Source organism: Parasteatoda tepidariorum, chromosome 2 (assembly GCF_982258835.1).
Source record: "Parasteatoda tepidariorum strain Cologne lab strain chromosome 2, Ptep-v5.0, whole genome shotgun sequence".
In the NCBI taxonomy this organism is placed as follows: Eukaryota; Metazoa; Arthropoda; class Arachnida; order Araneae; family Theridiidae; genus Parasteatoda; species Parasteatoda tepidariorum.
Window position 1 is genome coordinate 118,553,540 of NC_141756.1, and position 22,150 is coordinate 118,575,689.

At 28.4% G+C, this 22,150-nt stretch overlaps 1 protein-coding gene across 1 annotated transcript in view; it reads right to left on the reverse strand.

Annotated features, from left to right (window-relative positions):
* Positions 1-253: 253 nt before the first annotated feature.
* LOC139426208 (uncharacterized) overlaps positions 254-22,150 on the reverse strand; it is a 74,946-nt gene continuing 53,049 nt past the window's right edge. The window contains exons 18-22 of the mRNA XM_087158195.1: positions 16,383-21,170; positions 16,123-16,176; positions 13,582-13,669; positions 5,839-5,939; positions 254-979 (exon numbers count right to left, since the gene is read on the reverse strand). The gene's annotated coding sequence lies outside the window, so the exon portion shown is untranslated. The remainder of the gene's footprint in view (positions 980-5,838; positions 5,940-13,581; positions 13,670-16,122; positions 16,177-16,382; positions 21,171-22,150) is intronic.

Sequence of the window (22,150 nt, forward strand, 5' to 3'; positions counted from 1 at the left end):
CGCCCATCGACCGAAATCGTGCACAAATCAGGAAGAAACAGTTCAGTGACAATAGGCTGGAATGCTTTTGTATTCATATGTTGATTAACATGAATCAGACAAGTTGATCAACATGAATCATTCTTATAATTCATTTCTTGTGCTATGTGCCCTTTCTAATTCAAATAGCATCGTTCATTTGTTGAAAAATTGATTTGTTCATTTGTTGTTCCTTAATATTTTTTGTCCATTTCGTCCTTCAACTTTTTTTCCCTTTAACTGCTCGTCTTAACAACTGAGCGAAGTTCACCAGCAAATTATGTTCACTTAAGACTGTCACTTAAATGGAAGCAAAATTCGGTTTTTTGACGATGGTTTGCAGATTTACTAGGAAAATTCTACATGAGTTGTATATATAAGCAAAGTATTTGTTAAAAACAACCCTTGATTTTGCCCACATCGAGGATTAGCTCTCTTGGGCAGAATGTTCTAGTGAAAGTCAAAGTTCATTTTTAAAAAGCTGAGAAAACTTCAGTGAAAACTTTATAATTCTGCTAACACTAAAATATTTCAGCAGGCAGGTTTCCAGGAAATTATACTATTTTAAATCCTAAGGAAAGTTTAAATTAATTTTAGAACTTTGCGTTTAACCCTGGGATAACTGCAACAAATAATTAATCTTACTCTCTTTTTAAAGAGGAAAATAGTGCATAAGCGATTTTTATTTACTGTCATTATGCTTTTTCCCTTTGTTCGTAAATTAAAATTCGAACTAAAACCTGTGCATGAACTTATTAATTTTAGTCTTATGAAGCTAAATTACAATATAGCCATTTAATAAAATTGTTATTACAAGCTGTTTTACAATAAAATTACTTATTTACTAGATTAATACTTTTTTTCAAATTCAAGAACACATAATTGGTATCAAATAGTAGCAAAATAATTGGACAAAAAGAAACAAACTTGTTCCAGTGGCATCAAAAAACTTGGAAGACCACTGAAAAAATAAAATATTTTTAGTTATAATAAAAGACCAAGAAATAAATTTTAAAGTAATTAAAAGATTATGAAAAAAAAATTTTGTAGTAAAATCTTTTCGAGTCTTTTCATGTCATTCAATTTATTCAAGCATTTTTTGAGAAGATAAGAGCTCTCAAATAAAAAGATAAAAGAATATAAAGAGAAATTTTTTTCTCTGAGACAAACTAATTGTTTTTCAATGATTATTGCAACTGTTTAGCATTTGAGCTAGACCAAATCTACAAGACCGTAAAATGACAACAAAAAAAAAAAAAATAAAAAAAAAATAAACAAGAGGACCTTTTCTCACAATTCTTAACCAGTGGCCAACTTCAATATTGTTAAATTTTTGTACAGATTAACATTTTAACGCTTTACTATAAGAAACTCCTTTGTATTATGATTTTTAGTTTTTAAAAACTATCAGTCCAGCTTTTTAAAAAAGCAAACTTACAGAAAACTTTCATAAAAACTAATATATTTTTTTAAGTTGATTTAGATCATTACTTTTTTTTCCTTCAAGAAATTTTATAACCAAGGATTTTCTTTTTATATATATCTTCAATGAGAAGTGCTTTTGCTCTGTTTCAGAATTGAAATAATTTAATGCTTAATACAGGGATTTACATAAAATGAGTGACAGCATTCTGCATGCCATAGAGTGAGACGCAACAAGGTTACCATTACTTTAAGTCTAATATTAATCTTTTAATAGTAATCAGTTGCAGTTTAATACGAAAAACATTTCAGGCAAAGTTCCTTGTTTTAAACTAATTGATTTTTTTAAAAAACTTTTATGACTTTTTAAAAGAAAAATCACCAGATTTAAAAATTTACAAAGCATTTTAATACGTGAACCATAGTTTCCAAAAGTGGAATAAATCTATTTCGAGCAAATAAAAAGTTTATTTAAATTCTTCCGATCAAATTATAGTGTTAAAAAATAACCCAAATTGATTTATCTTTCCCATACTTTTAAAGTTATTCAAACTTTAACCCTTAAAAACCTTAGACTTATACCACTTTCAAAAATAATGACACATGTAATCGACTTATAACTTATAAACTTATTTCTATTGTAAAACCAATACACATTATGCAGTGGACCCTATATGGAAACAATGCTAAGGACGAGTATGATGCAAACATTAATGCATAATCTGAATACATTAATGTAAAAATCTGAGGCTCATTATTAGAGTCCCTAAATGCCTTTATTTCACCAGAAACTTCAGATTGTAAGAGTCAATTATAACAAAGAACAAACCAATAAAAAATAGAAAAGAGTGTAAACTTTAATGGAAACTTATTTTTACTGTAACAACAAGAAACATTGAGCAGTGGTCCTACATGGAAACACTCAGGATTAATTTGAGTTAATTAAACTTTTAGAAAATCTAAGGTTTATTATAATATTGCCTAAAACCTTTCTTCCACTAAAAATTTTATCTTTCAATCGTACTGCCTGCATGAGTTATTTAAAACAGTAAACAAGCAAAAAAAAATTGAAACTAACAGAAACTTTTTTCCCTATAACAACAAAAAACAGGGAGTAGTGGAACTATAATTATATTAAAATATTAAGAATTAGTTTGATGTAAAGGTTATAGCTTTAGAATTACTGAAGCCTATAATTATATTCCCCAAAACTCCTTTCTTCCACCTTTCAACTTATCTTTCAAACATTCCGGTTGCAAGAGTCAGTTAAAACAGTTAAGAAACAAATAAAAAAAATGGAAAACAGTTGAAACTCAGAGAGAAACTTATTTTTACTATAGCAGCAGGAAACATTGTGCAGTGTACCTATATGAAAACAATGCTAAGGACTAGTTTAAGGAAAAATTAAAACTTTGGAAACTATGAAGCTTGTAATTACATTGCCTAAAACCTTTCTCTTCTTTTTCTACCTAGTAACTATAATACAAATGTTATGACTACAAAAGTTAAAAGAATGAAGAAACAAATCAAAAAATGACGAAAAAGAAAATTATTTTTATTAACCAAGAAACTATGTGCAAAGGACCTAAATGGAAACAATTATATGCATTAGTTCAAAGTAAAAGTTAAAGCTTTAGAAAATCAGAGGGTCATAATTATATTATTTAAAAGACATACTTATAATGATTATGGCCAAAAGCCTTTCTTTCAAGAAGAACTAATCTTTCAATTTTACTGACTGCAAAGGTCATTAAAAGAAGAAACAAACAAAAACACTTATTTTTAATATAACAACATTTGGGTATTGCACCTACATGGAAACAATACTAAGGATAAATTTGATATCAAAGTTAAAGCTTTAAAAATTCTGAGGCTTATGATTATAATGCTTAAAAGCCTTTCTTTCACTAAGGAACTTATCTTTCAATTGTTCTGACTGAAAGAGTCAATTAAAAATATGAACAAATAAATACAAAAAATGTAATAGAGTTGAAACTCTAACAATAACTAAATTTTACCATGACAAGGAACATGTGCTGTAGACCTACATTAAAACAATACTAAGAAATTGTTTAGTGCAAATTTTAAAGCTTTGGAAAATCTGAAGCATATAATTATACTGTCAAAAAACCTTTCTTTCATTACGAAGCTTATCTTTCGATTTTTCTGACTGCAAGGGGCAATTAAAAGAATAAAAGAAAATAATTTAAAAGAGATTAAACTCTGACAGAAACTCATTTTTACTATAACAATATGAAACATTGTTCAGTGGAATTATACCGAAACTATTCTAAGGACTAGTTCGATGTAAATATTAAAGCTTTCGAAAATGTGAGGCTTATAACTATATTGCTTAAAAGCGTATCTTTGATTAAGCAGTTTACCTTACAATTATTCTGTCTGCAAGATTCATTTAAAAGAGTAATTAAGCAAAGAAAAAATGGAAAAGAGTTGAAACTCCAACAAAAATTAATTTTTATTATAACAAGAAACATTTTACAGTGGACCCAAATCGAAACAATACTAAGGATGAGTTTGATATAAACTTTAGAAATCTGAAGCTTATAATTTGATTGTCTAAAAGCTTCATTTGTTCTCTTTGCAAGAGTCAAGTAAAACAATTAACAAACAAATGAAAAAGTGGAAAGGAGTTGAAACTCTTGTAGAAACCTATTTTTAATGTAACAAGAAACACTGTGAAGTAGAACTAGATGAAAAAAATACTAAGTATTAGTTTGATGTTAAAATTAAAACTTTAGAAAATATGAGGCTCATAATTAGATTGCCGAAGATTCCTTTTTCTAATTAAAATTTTATCTTTCAATTGGTCTGATTGCAAGAGTCAGATAAATCAATAAACCAATAAATAAATAAAAATTAAATAAGCATACCTGCCAACTTTCACTCCTTCCGAGAATGGATTTTCAGAGTGGTTGTAAAACAATAAACGAAAAACAATCTGACTCAAAAATATATTTATATTTTGATCGCGTTGAAATTCGCTTGCGCAAGGATTATTATACTTTCATATATTTATTGCAATTATTTATATGTAGTGGTAGTCAAACTCATTTATAATTATCATTATAATTTAAAAAGTTAATTGGAATAACCTGTGTATTGCTATCACTTTAAATATGAAAATAAAATCTTCCAGAAAATCCGGAAGAGTTGGCAGGTATGAATAAGTTGAACTCTAACAGAAACTTTACTATAACAAGAAACAATATTTAGCGAACCTATATGGAAGATAATGTTTGATGTAAATATTAAGGCTGTAGAAAATCTGAGGCTTATAATTATATTGCTTAAAAGACTTTCATTCACCAAGAAGCTTATTTCAATTAGTCTTACTGCAAGAATCAATTGAAAAAATAAACAAACAAATAAGAAAATGGAAAAGAGGTGAAACTCTAACTAAAACTTATTTTTGCCCTAACAACAAGAAATACTTGGTGGGGCACCCTAATAGAAACAATGCTAAGGATTAGTAAAATGTATGAGTTAAAGCTTTAGAAGATATGAGGTTTATAATTGTAATTACCGAAAGCTTTCTTTCATTAAGAAACTTATCTTTCAATTATACTGACTGCAAGAGTCAATTAAAAGAATAAAGTAAATAAAATTCTTTAAAAGAGTTGGAACAAACAGAAACTTATTTTTACTTTAACAACAAGAAATATTGGACAGTGTAACTAAATGAAAACAATACTGAAGACGAGTATGATGTAGAAATCAAAGCCTTAGAAGATATGAGGATTATAATTACATTGGGTAAAACCTTTCCATTCTTTTTCCACCTAGAAACTTATCTTTCGATTGTTCTGTCTGCAAAAGTCAATTAAAAGAATGATCAAACCAATAAAAAATAGAAATGAGTTGAAAATCTAACATAAACTTATTTCTATTTTATTTATATTATTTTTTTATTGATATTCTCAGCACACACACACATCCTTAGTTTTAGAGTCTCACTCTTATGATACTAATCTGAATACTATAATTTTATGATTACCAAAGAATCTCGGTCAAATGGGAATCAAAATCAAATGGGAATCTCATGACAGCATGAACGTTTTTACTGATTTTGGTTAATAGTTATGTACGTTAAAAGAATGAAATAATAATTTTATGATAAGTTTTTTGTTTGGGAAGATTCTGCTGCTGTGGATTTAAGCAAGAGATTTGCACTAATTTCGCAGAAATTAAAATTATTTTTCCTCTTTAAAACACAGTTGTACTACATTTTAATTCAGAATTAAGTGTTAAAACACAGTTCAGAATTAAATGAACCAAACTACATTTTATGCATTTGTCAAAAAAAGAAAACCTGTAAAAAGATAAGTCATAAAATTTTCAGCTACAATTGAAACTGTTGATAAAATTTATTGTACTTACGATATAAACGGTAGTAATTTTTCAGTAATTCAAACTAACTCTATGACTAACAAAAAGTTATCAGGAGTAGATAACACCATTGCTATATAAATCGATATGATCTACAAAGGAAAAAAAAGTTTATATGTAAAAATATAAACACTAAATGGGTGATAAAAAATTTCCAAAAACTAAAAAATCTATTACTAAATTTGTCAGGATATGATTATTTAGGATGGTTTCACAAGGAAGACTAATGACTAAACTAAGTTAATGTGAAGAATTAATCATAAACGAAATCATGCTTTATAATTAAAAACAGGATTTTAGAAGAGAAAATAAAACACGAGAGAAAAAAAAAAGAAAAACTAGGATAAAATTTTTCGAAAGAAATAAACAGATAAACAAACAAATAAAATAAATAAAAAATAAATGAAAAATAAGCAAAATAAATAAATAAAATAAAAACAGGATAACTTTTAGTACGGTATACATGTCCCAGATATTTTTTAAATGGAATAGACGAAAGCTTAAAAACTTGTTGAGCTCGAGTAATATTGACAAGTATTTTCAAAAAATAAACTATATTATTTTTTATTTCAGAATAGCTTTGCTTAAAACAGCAAATTTCAATAGTTTAGGGTATAATTTTATTAGTTAAGTAGTGCACGAGCCAAGTTTGAGACCATTTCATGGTACTTCTACTTTAAAAATATAACCAGTTTCAATTTGTTAATATACCATCATACCAATATATATTTAAATTTGTAACAGCCATAATCAAGAAATTTTAAAATAATTTTTCAATAATCTTGTAATGGCAAAGATAAGTTTCAACCAGTATGATGCAATATGCACACACTAGCTTTTACAAAAGTAATATATATTAAAAAATATTTAATAATGGAATAAATTAATATAGCATATTTCATATAGTTTTTTTTATTTAAAACTTTTTAAGCATGAATAGTTATTAAATAGTTTAAAGGTTAAAGTGAGCAACCTAGTTCCATTTGGTTCAGAGACAAATTTTGCTCAAATTTGCTGAAACCCCATTTCTAGTTCTTTTGCTTTCATTGACATCACTTTCAGGTTATCTCAACTTTTGTATATCAATAAGAGATTGGCTCTTAGTTTACTTTCATAAACATATCGTATAAAAAAAAGAATCTAAAACTAAGAGGAATACCCAATTGTAAAAAATTGTAATTTTACATCCTATCACTAGACACACATATAAATTTTTTTTCAAAACAATAATAGGAAGAATAAAATATATTCAGCATTAATTAGTAAAATCTCAGTTCAAAGTGAAATTGAGTAAATATAGTGGTAAATCTGATACCCTAGCTCAAAATTATAAATCAATCAGATCAAGAATCTTCAGTTATCCTTCAGTAACAACTAATTTTATTCAAATAACCTTATACTAAAGAGCAAGGGTCATATAATGTATAGTTTTGCTGATATAACACTACTTCTGATTTTATTTTGTGATATAAGTAAAAAAAAAAATTACACTACCACAGAAATTATGTAAATAACTGTGGTGACATTTATTTTGGCAGGTCGTACTTCCTTTTCATCTTTCTGAATTTAAACAGTTGTGTCAAAGATTCAAGCATTTTTGTTTTGTATTATTCATGTTTTCGCAAGTTTTTAAGCATGAACAGATTAAAACATTCTATCTTCAAAGAGTGTGAATACTAAAAAAAATTCATTAAAACTTTCAAACGAACTAAACATAATTCAGATTTAAAACATCATCAAAAACAGCAATCATTATATATGATATGGAATTATGAAGGAGATTAAAAATAAATAGGTAAACTCTAAAGTCAACTCTAGAGTCAAGTAAAACAATTAACAAACAAACGAAAAAAATGGAAAAGAGTTGAAAGTTTGACTCTAACAAAAACTTATTTTTAACATAGCAAGAAACATTGTGCCGTGAAACTAGATTGAAACAATACTAATTACTAAGTTTGATGTAAAATTTATAGCTTTAAAAAATATGAGACTTATAGTTTGATTGCCTAAGACCTGTATTTTTTTTCCACCTAGAAACTTATCTTTCAATTGGTCTGATTGCAAGAGTCAGATAAATCAAAAAAACAATAAATTAAAAAAATTTAAAAGAGTTGAACTCTGAAGCAAACTTATTTTTACTATGAGAAGAAACAATATTAAGGGGATCTATATGTAAATAATAATAAGAAATTGTTTGATGCAAAAATTAAAGCTTCAGAAAAGCGGCTTATAATTATATTGCTTAAGAGCCTTTATTATATTACTTTATTACTGAAAGCCTAGAAATTTTATCTTTTAATTGTTTTGACTGCAGGAGTCAATTAAAAGAATAAAAAAACAATTAAAAAAATGGAAAAAAGTTGAAACTCGAACATAAACTTATTTCTACTAAGCAAGAAAGATTGTGCGAAGGACCTATATGGAAACAATACTAAAGATTATTTTGATGTAAAAAATTCAAACTTTAGAAAATATGAGGCTTAAAATTATATTGCCTAAAAGCCTTTCTATCATTTTCCACCTAGAAACTTATGGCTATATCACACGAGAGAAAATATGTGCAACTGCAAGTGTAACTGCAAGTGTAAGTGCAACTGTAAGTGAAATTTCTCCAAAAATCGCTCGTGTGATATAGAAATTACGGTTGCACGAAATATCTGCAACCGTTCAGGCAATTTCTTTCATGAACCAATCAGATCGTTTGCTTTTTATGACGTTTCATTTTATGTGATGACATATACAAATGTAAATAAAAATGGCGGCGACGTTAGGAAGAGGATGATCGGATGAAATTTTTTTATAGATGAGACGGAACAAGTTTTTAGTTTAATAATAACATTTCCTTTAAAATGAAAGCATTAAAAATACTTTCGCACTATGAGATGACCATCTCAATGCAGTTGATGTACTACCATAACAGGAACCTGCACACGATTTTAGTATCGGTAAGTATAGTACATTATTTTTGCGATAAATTTTCTTTTAAAATATTTATTTATTTTAAGCTAATAAAATTAAAACTTATTATAATTTGTTCCGATCAAAGTTTTAATTACTTTAAATAGAAATAATTTCTATTTTTATATATGTAAAGAATTATACTGGCAAAAAGCTTTACTTTGAAATATTCGCCAAGCAACTCGCCAAACTTTGTTTCAGTATTATAACATAAAATATAATAATGATTATATTTCTTTATTTTTAAATTTTAATCTCTGTTTCTGTTGATTGTAAAAGCATGTGTCCGCTTATTTGAAAGTTTTATAATTATTAGTGAAATAATTATTTTATTCTTCCCTAAGAATTCTTTTAATTTTTGAAAATCTCATTTTAAAACAAGTTAGAAAATATGTGTGGTAAATATTTACCTTGTTTCTCACAAAGTTACCCCATTTTCCAGTAATTATTGAAAAGTATTACAAGAAAGGTAGTATATTATATATAAAAAGTAATTATTAAAAATGCAAATTCCCAATCTCCTTGTCTGTTTCTACATTCATCCCTTCTATTTTTTTTTTTTTTTTTTTGTGTGTATGATGATTTGCATAATATTTTGTTTATAATTATTCAAAGTTAACTAATGATACTTTACTTTTTATTTATACTTCACATTTATCTCTTGATACTTAGCTTTTCTATAATGACAGTAAGTATGTAAGTGTACCTTACTAATTTTTCAATATACTTACATTTTTAAGAGTCTTCGTTTATAAATACAAATTATTTTTCTTGAAACAAATTTCAATCCAAACATAAGAACTACAAAACTAAACACACCTGCTATCTTTCATTAGTGTATAGAATAATCTTAGAACTATAATCAAAATATCTGTCAAACTTAAACTAAGTTTAAAAGGGATACCTAAGGACTTAAATGATTTCAAATTAATGGCATTTAATCTTCCTTATTCTAATAATGTGTTGGTAAAATTTTATCATGAAAGTGATTTCTTTCTTTTATTTCAGATATTTCGTATAATCCTGTAAGGTTTATCTGGTAAAGAAGGAAAGAGATGTAATACTGTTTTTATGGAAGAAATTAAAAAAATAAGAAATAAAAATGAATAATGTTCTAAATGTTTCACTTGACAATAAATGTTTTATTTTTTAAATTGATTCTTGTATTATTTAAAATGCAAAACAAAACACGTAAAGGGCTATAACAAAATAATATGATACATTAAAAGTATGTTCTTAATAAAATATTGTTTTTTTTTTTCATAGTTATAAATAAATTTTAATTTATATACTGTATATTACAATAAATTTGTCCCAAAATAAATCCTATAATTTTTAATTAAATTATCTTATACCAATAATGAATGTTTACAAATTTTACAATAATAATTTGTAAGTATGACATTGAAAATCCTCTTATATTTAAAAAACAATTTTACTAAGAAATTAGAAAAAATAATTTTCATAAAAGTGATATTCCTGATATGCAATGTGTAAATGAATAAAATTGATGATCCCTTAATGCAATGTAAATTAATTTGATGACAATAAAATTCTGAGACATTGTAGTATAGATAAGTCTGACATTATTTGTTATGCATTTTTTAGACTAAATTTTAAAAAAATAGAATTGATTTGATAGATCTAATAGTTTTGATGTTATGAATATTTTATGTGTAAAAGGTAAGTCAAAAATTGTATATTTCATACATTAAACCCTCATTTCTTCTAAAGAATTATTTCAAAGGACTGTTTTTTCTTAATTAAGCTTAAAAAATTAAAATTTGAAGAAATGCCTTGCTTGCTTAGATAGCAATGTCAGTTGCATAAAGTGGTATAAGTCATAAAATTGTCCTTTCTACACATTAAACTTTTTATAAAATTTTCGAATTGTTAAACTATTAAATCAGACAGCTTGTTTTTATTCTCATTCGATTTAGTGTTTACATAGATAATGATACCGCACTTGCCTAGCTAGCAAGTTACATAGTAAATATATATAAATAAACTATGCTTTTACAGGGTGCGGAGCCAAATTTTTCAACAAAAAATAAACAACTTTTAAGAACATTTTAGGCACTCAAAAAATATTTTATAGCTCGAGGTAAATTGACAAAATGCAAAATAATTCTCAGACTTTACATGATCATGATAAAATAACTAGAATTTGACAAAGAACTGTTTTCTTGATTATATTAGCCATTAAAAAAATGATCAAGAGATTTTTCGGTTCGATTTCAGAGGGTGGAAAATATAGCCTGAAATTGAGAATATCTTGCAAAATACAGCATGAGAGAGCAAGAATCTCACCGAACCCAGCTCACTAGACGCACATGCGGACTCGCAAGTATTTCACCAAACCTGTAAAATGATTGGCGTTTTCATACGCTATGGACTGACGGTACGCTGAAATTGATCATGGTTGAATGAATTCTGCTGTTGTTGTTAATTTGCGTCGCACTAGAGCTGCACAATGGGCTATTGGCGACGGTCTGGGAAACATCCCGGAGGATGATCCGAAGACATGCCATCACAATTTTGATCCTCTGCGGAGGGGATGGCACCCCCGCCTCGGTAGCCCGACGACTTGCGAGCGAAGTTGAGCACTTTGCGGTAGCACAGTTTAACGAGGACCCATACCGCACACCCTCGGTCCCTACGCAGACTGATCCAAGTGGTCACCCACCCGCACACTGACCATAGCCAGTGATGCTTGACTTCGGTGATCTGCTGGGAACCGAGTCTTAACGATCAGTCCAGTGCGGGACGAATGAATTCTGAAAACGTGAAATAGAAAAATGTAAAAAGTACGTTTTTACATAATATGTGGCGAAAATCGACATTCCTTTTCATAAATTTCTTTTTCGAAAAAGGAAAATAAGGCACTTTTTAAAAACACTTATTAAGAAAAGCACCTTTAAGGGCCTTTAAAAAATGAAAATCAAAAATAAGCACCTTTAAGCACTTTTTAAAAACGCTACGCACCATGTTTTATACCTTAGTCACTCAAATTAAGATAAAATTAATCGTCAAAATTCTAGATAGTATTTAAGTCCATCCCCCTTTCACCCCCTTATCCTTTTCGGGACACAACATGAAATTCATTGATATCTTATAATCATTTTATATGAGGTAGAAATCATAATCCTTTTTATGCTATGCTACTTCACTTAAAAAGCACTTTTTAAAAATGCTACGCACCATGTTTTATACATTAGTCACTCAAATCAACGTAAAAAAATCGTCAAAATTCTAGATAGTATAAGTCCATCCCCCTTTCACCCCCTTATCTTTTTAGGGACGCAGCATGAAATTCAATGATATCTTAATATTATCTCATATTATGAGGTAGAAATCATAATCCTTTTTATACTATGCTACTTCACTAATGGGGAAATAAAGTTTTCAGAATTTTAATTTCCTGCTGAAGAAAAGACTTAACACAAATACAAATGTAAAAAATTAAATCAAAATCAATCAATATTCTACAGCATCTTTACGAACATCGTTGAGAAACTATGATATAATAGAATCATATGATAAAATTAAATATGAGCCAAAAGTAAAGATAAATAACAAAATATGGTAACCCAATTTCATGCAACCGTTCAGGCAATTAAGCAACCCTTTCGGCAACTCCGAACGGAGGAATTTCACTTACAGTTGCACTTACACTTGCAGTTGCACATATTTTTCTCTCGTGTGATAGAGGCATTATGTTTCAAATGTTCTAACCGCAAGAGTCAATTAAAACAAAGAACAAACAAATAAAAAAATGGGAAACAGTTGAATTTCTAAGAGACTTATTTTAACTACAGAAACAAGAACATTATGCAGTGGACCTATATGGAAACAATATAAAGGATGAGAATGATATAAATATTAAAGATTTAGAAATCTGAGGCTTATAATTAGATTTCCTAAATGCCAATGTTTTCATTAGAAATTTATCTTTAATTTGTTCAGACTTCAAGAATCAATTAAAAGAAAAAACAAATAAAAAAATTTAAAAGAGTTTAAACTAACAGAAACTTGTTTTTACCTTAACAAGAAATATTGGGCAGTGAACCTAAATGGAAACAATACTAAGGATAAATTTAATATTAACGGTAAAGCAATCGAAAATTTGAGACAAACAAGCATAATGTCTAAATGTCTTTCTTTCTCTAAGAAAGTTATTTTTCAATTGTTCTGATTGCAAGAGTCAATTAAAACAATGAACAAACCAATAAAAAAAGGAAAGAGGTGAAACTGTAAGATAAACTTATTTTTACTTTAAAAACAAACATTGTGCCGTAAACCTTAATGGAAACAATACTGAGGATTATATTGATGCAAAAATTAATGCTTCGGAAAATCTAAGGCATAGTTATAATGCCTAAATGCCTTTCTTTTGCTAAAAACTTATCTTTCAAATGTTCTTATTGCAAATGTTAATTAAAAGAATGAACAAACCAATCAAAAAATGGAAAAGAGTTGAAAATCTAACATAAACTTATTTCTGTTTCTAAACTTATTCCTATTATTTCTATTTCTATTTTAGTTTTTATATTATCAAAACTAAACTGATTTGCATCCGAATTCCGCACCGTTTTACTTTTAAGAGAAACTTTTCTGCAGAAACTTCCCAGTTTCTTTCCAATACATAAGATTCTGTGTTAAATTAATTAAACAACATTTTATACATTCACAAAAAAGATGACCTATAAAAATGATATGTTAAAAGTGATAAAAACTTCATCAATTAAAAATGTTGATATAATTGATCATACTTACGATATAAATGGTAGTAAATTTTCAGGAATCAAAACTAACTGCGGCTTTCTTGAAATCAGGAATAGATGACAAATTTGTAATATTAAATCTATGCGATAAACAAAAAAAAAAATTTTTCATATGTAAAAAAATAAACACTAAATCAAAGCCAAAAAATTTTCAAAACTAATAAATCTATATTCAAATTTGAAAAGATTTGTTAAATTAGGATGATTTTACAAGGAGGGCTATTAACCACAACTAAGTTGACATGAAAAATTAATCATAAACAAAATCTTAATTTATTATTATAAACAGGATTTTGGCTTATTTTTTCAGGCTCAACCAAAGAAAAATTAGGATAAAATGTAAAGAAAAAAATTCTTAAAATAAAATAATAAACACATCAAGAAATAAATTAATAAAATAAAACCTGATAATTTTTGGTACAGTATACATGTACCAGATAGTATTTAAAAAGAGCAAACAACAAAATAAAAACTTGTTGTACTCTAGTATAATGAAGGCACATATTTGCAAAAAATAATATATTTGTAAATATATGAAATTGAAACATATGTAGTTATTATACATAAAAAATAATATATAATAAGTATATTTGTTTTAATTTCAGAATAACTTAGCTGAGAGCAACAAGTCTGAATAGTTTACAGTTCAATTTTTTTGTTAAGTACTGAACAAGTAAAGTTTGAGATCCTTTCATGGTACTGCTACTTTAAAAAAATTTTCAGTTTCAATTTGTTAAGATTCCATAATACCAATGTATATTTAAAATTTGTAACAAACATAATTAACTAATTTTAAAGTTATGTTTCAATGATTTTGTAAAGACAAAGATAGGTTTCAACCAGTATCAAGAAAACACACACACTACCTTTTAAAAAAGTAATATATATTAAAAAATATTTAATAATGAAATGAATTAATATAACATATTTCATATGGTTTTTTTATTTAAAAAAATTTCAAAATTTTTTAAGTGTGCTGATTATTGAATAGTTCAAAGGCTAAAGTGTACAATCTTGTTTAGCGACAAATTTTGTTCTGCTGATATAAAAAGAATCAATTTTTACACTTTTACAGAAACTATTTAATTATATTGGTTTTATATGGACATTATTTTGGTAGGTCGTATTTTCTATTCAACTTTCTGAATTTTAACATTTGCTTCGAAGATTCAAACCTTCTTCTCTTTTTTCGTATCATTCACGTTTTTGCAATTTTTCACCATGAGTAGACAAACTGATTCCCTCTTCAATGAAAGTGAGTACTAGAAAAATTTATAAAGATTCTAGTTTTTTAAAAGGGCTAAAAATAATTCAGACTAAAAACAAAATTTAAAGTCAGAAGAGCTATCAGTGGATTTGATATAAAATTACAAAAAAGGGAAAGAAAAGAAAAATAATTTATGCTGATGAAGCTGTGCAATTCACAGTACAGATTCAATTTCTTTTAAAAATTGTACTAATGAAGAAATAAAATTAAAATGTTTTAAAATCATAATAAAAAATGAACACAATAAAGCTCCTTCAATATAAAAAAAATGAACCTCTATTAATAATAATCTTAGAAATAAACTATTTTTCGTATCAAATTACATCAAATAAATTTAATAATTGTAATTCTAGATTTGGAAAAAGAAATAAAGGAAACAAAAGATTAAATTTCTTGAGCTCTAATGAATATCAACAGCAAGGTCAAACAATGGAGTACACAGGTATGTAAATACCAGGGCCAAATGTTTCTAGTACATGCTTTTGAAAGAAGGATTAAAATAATGGAAGGAGGAGGCAAAAAAAAAAGAAACTTATTTATTTTCATAGTTTAAATTAAATTTCATGTATGGTAGCAGAATCTTTCATTTGTAGAAACTCATTTATTTCAAACCAAAATGTCTTCAATTTTCCTAAATGTAAAAGTATTTAAATTTCAAGACTAAAAGCTTAATTTTAAATTCTGAAAGACTCTCTATAACATATTTAGTTTAAAAAAATATTTAAAAACTTAATATCCTGAGAAATGTGTATTAATAATTTGGAAACAGATTTAAGATTGGTATTCTTATTAGTCGTCAATTAGATGCCTCCTTTGTCAGAGACAATTACCCCTTCTTTGCATGCTAATGAGATTATAATAATTATTCAGAATGTTTAAAGTAGTGTTCCTCTAAAGATATTCTTTTTATAAATCTAGCAATTAGATCTAGAAATAAAGTCTTAAAAATATGATTTTTTAGAAAAGTTATTGTATATAAAAAAAATGTTTCTTCCAAATTTGTTATTTAAAATATCTGTTTAAGAATATTAAATTTTTATAAATTATAGTTTAAAATTATTATTAACAATAATAAAATTATTATTAATAATTAGTACATTAAGAAATTGATAGTAAAATTAATGATTAAAAACTAATCTTTGGATGAAGTTATTTTTTGAAAAATCAGTTTTATAATGCGTGCAAAAACATTTTTATTCACAAAGAAATATAAAAAAAAGGTGAAAAAAGTGAAATAACCATTAAAAGATTTAGGTTGAAACTTACTTTTGACAGCTTTTAAGTAAACTATTTGGATCCCTATTCTTCAGATTGCAGCCTCTAGAAAAATATGATTTTAGAAATTAAATTATAGATAGCATTAGCTAGTAAGAATATTTGATTCTACATTTACAGTTTAATCTTAGAACACTGAAAAATGATGTGTGATCTATAAATCAAAAGTTATAGAGGGCTTTTAATGAGCTTTACAATTAGCTTTTCTTTGCTCATTGAATTCCATTAGAACTTCAATGAAACTGACTTACCATTAACGTGATCAATAATCATCACCATCAAGATTTCTCTTATGTCAGTATGAGGTATAAGGCTTGTCCTCCAACGATTGCGGTCAAAAACAGCCAAGCTCATCTCTTTCACCAACTATCATTCGTCACCATGTTATTTTCTGACTTTCTCGCTTTCTTCGTCCTTCCTGCATACATGTGAGAGCAGCACCAATAAATTCAGTAGCCGGTATTCGCAGTATGTGTCCCATTCAAATCCATCTTCGATATTTCATCTTTTTCAGTAATGGGTCTCGTTTTGGCTCCTGGGTACAGCACTCTGTCCATAACACACACTAAATAAAATGTTTTTCATTTCATTGATTTCAAGCAATTGATCTAATTTGAACTCAATTAACCAAACAGGAGCAGCTTTGAATCAAATTATTAACTGCAGCTCCAGTAAGATGAATACTTTGATGCACATATTAATACAGCTGGTGCTTACAGGATAGTTATAATAACCAGTGTTGGTGGAAAATGTCGAAAAAAAGATTTGATGGCATTTAACTAAAAAGAGGTTTTGCCTTCTTGTAGATTATTCATTAAAAACTGCATGACCTCTGCTTTGTATCTTTAGATCCCTGCATAAAAAAAGAAGGCACTTTACGCACATTTCTCTGCTGATACTTGGAAGTTAAAATGGAATCCAAGATTTTTCAGGCAGAAGAAACTGTTTAAACCAATCCATACCAGTCAGCTGAATGGCACATAAAGATTTTTTGAGATAATGAATTGTGCAAAAGGGTCAACACATAGTCCTTTGAATTTTTATCTTTAGATGATAAGTCTTTATCCACCTCCACTAAATGGCAAAAGGATTTTTCACCATTCTTGTCAACATTAGTTCTCCATTTTCTTATTGTCAGCAAAAGACGCCACAAGTTTTAAATTGCCCATGCAGTTTGGATGGCATGAAAAACACATTTTCTTTCAAAAGTAATTGATAATATTGTTAGACCACAGTGCTGGATACTCAATTTTCTTCAAGATAAGCAAACAGTACAACTGATAATTCTATTAACTTTTATCTTCCGATGATGGTCTTTATACACCTCCACTAAATGGCAAAGGGATTTTTCACCATTTTCTTATTGTCAGCAAAAGACGCCACGAGTTTCAAATTGCCCATGCAGTTTGGATGGAATGAATAAAACACTTTCCTTCAAAAGTAATTGGTAATATTGTGAGACCACGTTAGTGTGGTGCTGGATACTCAATTTTCTTCAAGATAAGCAAACGATACAACTGATAATTCTATGAATTTTTATCTTCCGATGATGGTCTTTATACACCTCCACTAAATGGCAAAGGGATTTTTCACCATTTTCTTATTGTCAGCAAAAGACGCCACGAGTTTCAAATTGCCCATGCAGTTTGGATGGAATGAATAAAACACTTTCCTTCAAAAGTAATTGGTAATATTGTGAGACCACGTTAGTGTGGTGCTGGATACTCAATTTTCTTCAAGATAAGCAAACAGTACAACTGATAATTCTATTAACTTTTATCTTCCGATGATGGTCTTTATACACCTCCACTAAATGGCAAAGGGATTTTTCACCATTTTCTTATTGTCAGCAAAAGACGCCACGAGTTTCAAATTGCCCATGCAGTTTGGATGGAATGAATAAAACACTTTCCTTCAAAAGTAATTGGTAATATTGTGAGACCACGTTAGTGTGGTGCTGGATACTCAATTTTCTTCAAGATAAGCAAACGATACAACTGATAATTCTATGAATTTTTATCTTCCGATGATGGTCTTTATACACCTCCACTAAATGGCAAAGGGATTTTTCACCATTTTCTTATTGTCAGCAAAAGACGCCACGAGTTTCAAATTGCCCATGCAGTTTGGATGGAATGAATAAAACACTTTCCTTCAAAAGTAATTGGTAATATTGTGAGACCACGTTAGTGTGGTGCTGGATACTCAATTTTCTTCAAGATAAGCAAACAGTACAACTGATAATTCTATTAACTTTTATCTTCCGATGATGGTCTTTATACACCTCCACTAAATGGCAAAGGGATTTTTCACAATTTTCTTATTGTCAGCAAAAGACGCCACGAGTTTCAAATTGCCCATGCAGTTTGGATGGAATGAATAAAACACTTTCCTTCAAAAGTAATTGGTAATATTGTGAGACCACGTTAGTGTGGTGCTGGATACTCAATTTTCTTCAAGATAAGCAAACGATACAACTGATAATTCTATGAATTTTTATCTTCCGATGATGGTCTTTATACACCTCCACTAAATGGCAAAGGGATTTTTCACCATTTTCTTATTGTCAGCAAAAGACGCCACGAGTTTCAAATTGCCCATGCAGTTTGGATGGAATGAATAAAACACTTTCCTTCAAAAGTAATTGGTAATATTGTGAGACCACGTTAGTGTGGTGCTGGATACTCAATTTTCTTCAAGATAAGCAAACAGTACAACTGATAATTCTATTAACTTTTATCTTCCGATGATGGTCTTTATACACCTCCACTAAATGGCAAAGGGATTTTTCTCCATTTTCTTATTGTCAGCAAAAGACGCCACAAGATTTAAATTGCCCATGCAGTTTGGATGGCATGAAAAACACATTTTCTTTCAAAAGTAATTGATAATATTGTTAGACCACAGTGCTGGATACTCAATTTTCTTCAAGATAAGCAAACAGTACAACTGATAATTCTATTAACTTTTATCTTCCGATGATGGTCTTTATACACCTCCACTAAATGGCAAAGGGATTTTTCACCATTTTCTTATTGTCAGCAAAAGACGCCACGAGTTTCAAATTGCCCATGCAGTTTGGATGGAATGAATAAAACACTTTCCTTCAAAAGTAATTGGTAATATTGTGAGACCACGTTAGTGTGGTGCTGGATACTCAATTTTCTTCAAGATAAGCAAACGATACAACTGATAATTCTATGAATTTTTATCTTCCGATGATGGTCTTTATACACCTCCACTAAATGGCAAAGGGATTTTTCACCATTTTCTTATTGTCAGCAAAAGACACCACGAGTTTCAAATTGCCCATGCAGTTTGGATGGAATGAATAAAACACTTTCCTTCAAAAGTAATTGGTAATATTGTGAGACCACGTTAGTGTGGTGCTGGATACTCAATTTTCTTCAAGATAAGTAAACGATACAACTGATAATTCTATGAATTTTTATCTTCCGATGATGGTCTTTATACACCTCCACTAAATGGCAAAGGGATTTTTCACCATTTTCTTATTGTCAGCAAAAGACGCCACGAGTTTCAAATTGCCCATGCAGTTTGGATGGAATGAATAAAACACTTTCCTTCAAAAGTAATTGGTAATATTGTGAGACCACGTTAGTGTGGTGCTGGATACTCAATTTTCTTCAAGATAAGCAAACAGTACAACTGATAATTCTATTAACTTTTATCTTCCGATGATGGTCTTTATACACCTCCACTAAATGGCAAAGGGATTTTTCACCATTTTCTTATTGTCAGCAAAAGACGCCACGAGTTTCAAATTGCCCATGCAGTTTGGATGGAATGAATAAAACACTTTCCTTCAAAAGTAATTGGTAATATTGTGAGACCACGTTAGTGTGGTGCTGGATACTCAATTTTCTTCAAGATAAGCAAACGATACAACTGATAATTCTATGAATTTTTATCTTCCGATGATGGTCTTTATACACCTCCACTAAATGGCAAAGGGATTTTTCACCATTTTCTTATTGTCAGCAAAAGACGCCACGAGTTTCAAATTGCCCATGCAGTTTGGATGGAATGAATAAAACACTTTCCTTCAAAAGTAATTGGTAATATTGTGAGACCACGTTAGTGTGGTGCTGGATACTCAATTTTCTTCAAGATAAGCAAACGATACAACTGATAATTCTATGAATTTTTATCTTCCGATGATGGTCTTTATACACCTCCACTAAATGGCAAAGGGATTTTTCACCATTTTCTTATTGTCAGCAAAAGACGCCACGAGTTTCAAATTGCCCATGCAGTTTGGATTGAATGAATAAAACACTTTCCTTCAAAAGTAATTGGTAATATTGTGAGACCACGTTAGTGTGGTGCTGGATACTCCATTTTCTTCAAGATAAGCAAACGATACAACTGATAATTCTATGAATTTTTATCTTCCGATGATGGTCTTTATACACCTCCACTAAATGGCAAAGGGATTTTTCACCATTTTCTTATTGTCAGCAAAAGACGCCACGAGTTTCAAATTGCCCATGCAGTTTGGATGGAATGAATAAAACACTTTCCTTCAAAAGTAATTGGTAATATTGTGAGACCACGTTAGTGTGGTGCTGGATACTCAATTTTCTTCAAGATAAGCAAACAGTACAACTGATAATTCTATTAACTTTTATCTTCCGATGATGGTCTTTATACACCTCCACTAAATGGCAAAAGGATTTTTCACCATTCTTGGCAACATTATTCCTCCATTTTCTTATTGTCAGCAAAAGACGCCACGAGTTTTAAATTGCCCATACAGTTTGGATAGAACGGAAAAAAAAACATTTTCTTTCAAAATTAATTTATAATATTGTTAGACCACGGTGCTGGATACTCAATTTTCTTCAAGATAAGCACACGGTACAACTGATAATTCTATGAATTTTTATCTTCTGATGATGATCGTTATACACCTCCACTAAATGGCAAAAGGATTTTTCACCATTCCTATCAACATTAGTTTTCCATTTTCTTATTGTCAGCAAAAGACGCCACGAGCAAAAATATGTTTCTTGACCCTATGAAAAAAATAAATATGTATTTAAGTTTCAAGAAATAAAAAGGAAAGATAATAAATAAAACAATTTATATACCAAGGGCTGAAAATTTTTATAAGACATTGTTTTTTTGCTAAATTTGTTGAGCTAATACGAGAATATAGTATTGTCAAATTTCCATAACATTGTTCTGCCTACAATTACATATTATGATATATTGAAAACAACGGAAGCTAATCTTATTATATTGTTTTTAAGCTGTATTAATCAATTCATTCTATTCTTCTCTATTAAAACCCAATATTCTTCTGTATATATAAGATTTAATGTTCTTAATTTTTAAAAAAATAAATTTCCAACTTGAAATATTTTTAAAAAAAAAATTTCGTGTAGCCAATGGTGAAGAAAGTAACTTCACTCATGTACATAAAACAATTATGTTACTGAAAAGTAGAGTAAAACATTAATTAAATGAGCACAACTATGTATTGAGAAATATATTAATAAAAAAAAGGACAACTTATTCCACAAAGTTGATACTCAAGGTGTTAAAATTCTTAAACATTTTCTAAGAATTTTATTTATAGTATATAGAATATTCATTATCCATAAAATATAAAAAAGTTAGCAACATGTCTATACTCAGACACAGTGATGAGCATCATTCACGAAAATTTTATTCATGACTAAATTTATTCAGAATAAATTTATTCTGAATGATTATTCATATGAAAATTTAGTCATTATTCATCATTCATTATGCAAATGTATAAAAATGTTTGAAAAATGATTGATGAATAAACTCATTAGTCATGACTAATTTTTTAAAATAAAATTTGAATAACCAGCAAAAAATGCAATCGATATGTCTTTGTCTATAACGAGATGCAAAACATCGTTTGCTCTTAAACGTGTTATTTTAGGAATTAAACTATAAAACTAAGACAAGTATGACTATTTATTTTTATGTTATTTTATCTTGCTCCAGCGTAACATACTTA